The sequence below is a fragment of the Bos indicus x Bos taurus genome, chromosome 20 (genome assembly GCF_003369695.1).
Source record: "Bos indicus x Bos taurus breed Angus x Brahman F1 hybrid chromosome 20, Bos_hybrid_MaternalHap_v2.0, whole genome shotgun sequence".
NCBI lineage: Eukaryota > Metazoa > Chordata > Mammalia > Artiodactyla > Bovidae > Bos > Bos indicus x Bos taurus.
In genome coordinates this window covers 40,814,952-40,820,951 of record NC_040095.1, presented here as the reverse complement: position 1 = coordinate 40,820,951, position 6,000 = coordinate 40,814,952, and positions in this window count along the sequence as shown.

The window sequence follows — 6,000 nt, the reverse complement described above, 5'->3', positions numbered from 1 at the left end:
AACCAATCCATCCTAAAGGAGACCAGTCCTGAATATTCATTGGAAGGACTGATGTTAAAGCTGAAACTCCAATACTTGGGCTACCTGATACGAAGAACTGACTCATTTGAAAAGACCCTGATGCTGGGAAAGATTGAAGGTGGGAGGAGAAGGGGACAACAGAAGATGAGATGGTTGGGTAGCATCACCTACTCAATGGACATGAGTTTGAGTAAGTTCTGGGAGTTGGTGATGGACAGGAAAGCCTGGCACGACACGACTGAACAACTGAATTGAAAGGCATTGGTGGGACTGGAGTGAGACAGGAGCCATGGCTCGAAGACATTAGGATCCTACAGTGATCAGCATGGTTGAGGACTTTGAACCTATAAATTCCCCTGACTCCCTTTCTGGCAGAGGAAACCCTACCCCTCTCCCCCAAGGGAACAAACCTTCTGCTGCTTAAAGTCTTTGATATGGAAATACCTGGTGCTGTCTCCCAAAGGAGGTCACTACTCTGCCTCTAGACCTGAAACAAGAGCTAAAATCTAAAAGAGGCCTTTTTTTTTTTAGTTCTGATGGAGAGGCATGAAGGCCAGTCTTTGAAGAGAGAGTTTATACACAGATGTAAGATGTCATTGATTGGACTTGACAAGAGTCTGGGGAGCTGCCCGAGAGCCTGGTGAGAGTGAATTCTGAAGGTATTACACCAAACAGGACAACAATTAAATCTCTTTTGGCCTGAATTTATTAACACTGGGGCATATGCTGATGACACCACCCTTATGGCAGAAAGTGAAGAACTAAAGAGCCTCTTGATGAAAGTGAAAGAAGAGAGTGAAAAAGCTGGCTTAAAACTCAACTTTCAAAAAAACAAACAGCATGGCATCCGGGCCCATCACTTCATGGAAAATAGATGGGGAGACAATGGAAACAGTGACAAACTTTATTTTATTGGGCTCCAAAATAACCACAGATGGTGACTTCAGCCATGAAATTAAAAGACACTTGCTCTTTGGAAAAAAAGCTATGACAAACCTAGATAGCATATTAAAAACCAGAGACATTATTTTGCCAACAAAGGTCCATCTAGTCAAAGCTATGGTTTTTCCAGTAGTCATGTATGGATGTGAGAGTTGGACTATAAATACGGCTGAGCGCCGAAGAAATGATACTTTGGAACTGTGGTGTTGGATAAGACTCTTGAGAGTCCCTTGGACTGCAAGGAGATCAAACTAGTCCATCCTAAAGGAAATCAGTCCTGAATATTCATTGGAAGTACTGAAGCTGAAGCTCTAATACTTTGGCCACCTGATGGGAAGAGTCAACTCATTGGAAAAGACCCTGATGCTGGGGAAGATTGAAGGCAGGAGGAGAAGGGGATGACAGAGGAGGAGATGGTTGGATGGATTCAATGGACATGAGTTTGAGTAAGCTCCGGGCGATGGTGAAGGACAGGGAAGCTTGGTGTGCTGCAGTCCATGGGGTCGCAAAGAGTTGGACACAACTGAAAGACTAAACGACAACAACAAAATTCCAACAGGATTCCAGATTTCACATGTTGACTAGACTTGGCCCTGGTTTGGCAGCATGGTATATTATCCAAGTTGTTTGGAATATATATCACATTCCATATTTATCAGTTTTTCTGCTATCACAGTATAGTTTGGAGAAAGAATGGTTATTTTGATATTCCATGGTAGATGGAATTATGCTAATGGGACTTGATGTTCAGGAAGTAGAAAAATTCCTTGAATGCCTTGGCAAGACACATGCATGCCCAAGCATGAAAAGTAAGCCCCAAGAAAGATTAGGACTTTGCTATCTTAGTACCTTTCTAGAGTCCAGTGATCCAGGTATTTGGGGATACTTCTTTTACAGTGAGGGATTTGTTGCTGCACCCTGCCTCTCTCACCACTAAGAATGAAGTATAAAGCTTGGTGAGGCTCTGTGTGTTTTGGAGGCACATCCCATTTGGGCACCAGTTTTGAATAGGGCTTCTCTGGTGACTCTAGGGGTTCCCTCATAGCTCAGTTGGTAAAGAATCTGCCTGCAATGCAGGAGACCCTGGTTTGATTCCTGGGTCGGGAAGATCTGCTGGGGAAGGGATAGGCTACCCACTCTAGTATTCTTGGGCTTCCCTTTTGGCTCAGCTGGTAAACAATCTGCCTGCAATGTGGAAGACCTGGGTTCGATCCCTGGGTTGGGAAGATCCCCTGGCAAAGGGAAAGGCTACCCACTCCAGTATTCTGGCCTGGAGATTCCCAAGGACTGTCTAGTCCATGGGGTTGCAAAGAGTCAGACATGACTGAGTGACTTTCACTTTCTTCCTGGTGGCTCAGCAGTAAAGAATCCACCTGCCAATGCAGCAAAGGAGACACGGGTTTGATCACTGGGTCGGGAAGGTTCCCTGGAGAAGGAAATGGCAACCCACTCCAGTATTTTTTTCCTGGAGAATCCCCATGGACAGAGAAGCCTGGTAGGCTATAGTCCATGGGGTCGCAAAGAGTTGGCTATGACTGAGGGACAGACTTTTGCTGTTTTTTTCCCCCCCTACTTTAAATGGGGCCTGGAATAAAAAATGTCTCTGCAGTGGGTCTATGCTGTGACCCCAGCTGCCCAGCCATTGGAGCCTTGTGACCCGACAGAACCAGCAGTAAGAGAAAATGACTTTGGGAAAAGATTTCCTCATTTTTATACAAATAATACATACTTCATATAGAAACTTTAAGAATACAAATATGGGAGAAAGAAGAAAATCAATCAACTATAACTTCACAACTTGGAGTCTATCATGGTGCATACCCTCAGTATCCTCCCAGCCCCTCCCCAACTTTTTTTAATGCATGTAAATACTTTTCTTTTTCTTCGGAAAACTAGATCACAGAGAACACAAAACTTTGCAATTTACATTTTTCATTAAGTAGATTGAAAATACTCATTGTTCTTCAGCAACATTATTTTAAATGTCTGTTTCATTTTTCATTGTATGGATGTCTCATGATTAACTTAATCTTTTAGTTACATATGTTTAGATTGTTTTCAATTCCTAGCTACTCTGATAGGTTTTACTGATAAACACATTTCAATTTTTATTCTATTAAATTAAACCCAAACTTAGGAAAGAAAGAAAATTGATATCAGAAAAGTAATATACCTTTAAATGAAAAAATACTGATGTGGAAGGAAATAGAGACATACATTTTGAACTGATATAGAGAAAGGTAAAGCATCCATCTATCCTTTAGTTCAGTTCAGTTCAGTCACTCAGTTGTGTCTGACTCTTTGAAACCCCATGGACTGCAGCAAGCCAGACCTCCCTGTCCCTCACCAACTCCCAGAGTTTATTCAAACTCATATCCATTGAGTCGGTGATGCCATCCAACCATCTCATCCTCTGCCATCCCCTTCTCCTCCTGCCTTCAATCTTTCCCAGGATCAGGGTCTTTTCTAATGAGTTGACTCTTCCCATCTGGTAGCCAAAGTATTGGAGTTTCAACTTCAACATCAGTCCTTCCAATGAATATTCAGGACTGATTTCCTTTAGGATGGATTGGTTGGATCTCCTTGCTCTCCAAGGGACTCTCAAGAATCTTCTCCAACACCACAGTTCAAAAGCATTAGTTCTTTGGTGCTTAGCTTTCTTTATAGTCCAACTCTCACATCCATAAATGACTACTGGAAAAACCATAGCCTTGACGAGACGGACCTTTGTTGGCAAAGTAATGTCTCTGCTTTTTAATATACTGTCTGGGTTGGTCATAACTTTCCTTCCAAGGAGTATGCATCTTTTAATTTCATGGCTGCAGTCACCATCTGCAGTGATTTTGGAGCCCCAAATAGTAAAGTCAGCCACTGTTTCCACTATTTCCCCATCTATTTGCCATGAAGTGATGGGACTAGATGCCATGATCTTCGTTTTCTGAATGTTGAGTTTTAAGCCAACTTTTTCACTCTCTTTCACTTTCATCAAGAGGCTCTTTAGTTCTTCTTCACTTTCTGCAATAAGGGTGGTGTCATCTGCATATCTGAGGTTATTGATATTTCTCCCAGAAATCTTGATTCCAGCTTGTGCTTCTTCCAGCCCAGCATTTCTCATGATGTACTCTGCATGTAAGTTAAATAAGCAGGGTGACAATATACATCCTTGATGTACTCCTTTCCCTATTTGGAACCAGTCTGTTGTTCCATGTCCAGTTCTTACTGTTGCTTCTTGACCTGCATACAGATTTCTCAGGAGGCAGGTCAGCTGGTTTGGTTTTTGCATCTCTTGAAGAATTTTCCACAGTTTGTTGTGATCCACACACTCAAAGGGTGTGGCATAGTCAGTAAAGCAGAAGTAGATGTTTTTCTGGAACTCTCTTGCTTTTTCGATGATCCAACAGATGTTGGCAATTTGATCTCTGGTTCCTCTGCCTTTTCTAAATCCAACTTGAACATCTGAGAGTTCACGGTTCCTGTACTGTTGAAGCCTGGCTTGGAGAATTTTGAGAATTACTTTGCTAGCATGTGAGATGAGTGCAATTGTGTGGTAGTTTGAGCATACTTTGGGATTGGAATGAAAACTGACCTTTTCCAGTCCTGTGGCCACTGCTGAGTTTTCCAAATTTGCTGGCATATTGAGTGTAGCACTTTCACAGCATCATCTTTTAGGATCTGAAATAGCTCAACTGGAATTCCATCACCTCCACTAGCTTTGTTCGTATTGATGCTTCCTAAGGCCCACTTGACTTTGCATTCCAGGATGTCTGGCTCTAGGTGAGTGATCACACCATTGTGATTATCTGGGTCGTGAAGATTTTTTTTTGTATAGTTCTTCTGTGTGTTCTTGCCACGTCTTCTTAATTAATATCTTCTGCTTCTGTTAGGTCCATATAATTTTTGCCCTTTATTGTGTCCATCTTTGCATGAAATATTCCTTTGGTATCTCAAATTTTCTTAAGAGATCTCTAGTCTTTCCTTACACTAATGTTAAACTTCCTGAACTTAATTATACTTTGGTCATTTAGGGGATTATTTCAGTAATATATCCTAGCAGCACTGATCAATGTCCAGGACAAAACCCCATGTAAAATCCACAAACTTTGTAGATTTTTGTCTTGCTTGGTTTTTTTTTTTCCATATGACAATGAATATCAAAGAGCTCTACTATGATATTTTATTTTTGGTTAACTTTGCCTAAGAATGACTTGCTCAATAGATGCCTTCTGTATTAATCATATCTTTATTTTGTGATACTTTGACATCTTGGAGCGGTCTTACTGTCTAGAGAGAGACTTGCCCCCCCAGGATGAACTGCTTCTTAGAGATGGTAAGCAACTCACCTGTAAGCGGAACTTTCCTGTGTACAGTAATCCATCCAAGGGCCCTGTCCCCAGCCACTAGACACCAAACCAATTTCCCTGCCTTAAAAATTGAGATCTGGACAACAGGAGACCACTCCTACAGCCTGGAATCCTGTTACAAAATTAATTATTCAAATGATTCGATTCTATGCTTGTTCAAACTTGCCAACCCTGCCTCACCCATTCCTTCCCACAGAAACGACAATAAAAGCTCTTTCATACTTTCTCCTTTTCTCCTCTCTCTTGACCCACTGACTGACTTGGTGCTTCCCCACGTGGTGCTGGGGGCTGTGTCAAACCCCGTTACTTGGGAAATGTAAGCGGTGAACTGTACTTTCAAAGGCAGTTATGTTCAGTAGTGTGCAACTCTTTGCAGCCCTATGTACTGTAGACCACCAGGCTCCTCTGTACATGGGATTCTCCAGGCAAGAATACTGGAGTGGGTATTGTCATCTCCTTCTCCAGGGGATCTTCCTGACTCAGGGATTGAACCCGTGTCTCATCTCATCTCCTGCATTGGCAGGCAGATTATTTACCACGGAGCCACCTCGGAAGCCCCTTATCACCTCACCACACCTGACTGAAACAAATTCCGGGTACATTTTAGAACACCTTCTTTCTCTCCTTAACTGTAAGCATCCAAAAGCTGCCTGGGGTTCGAATTCTATGCCTATTC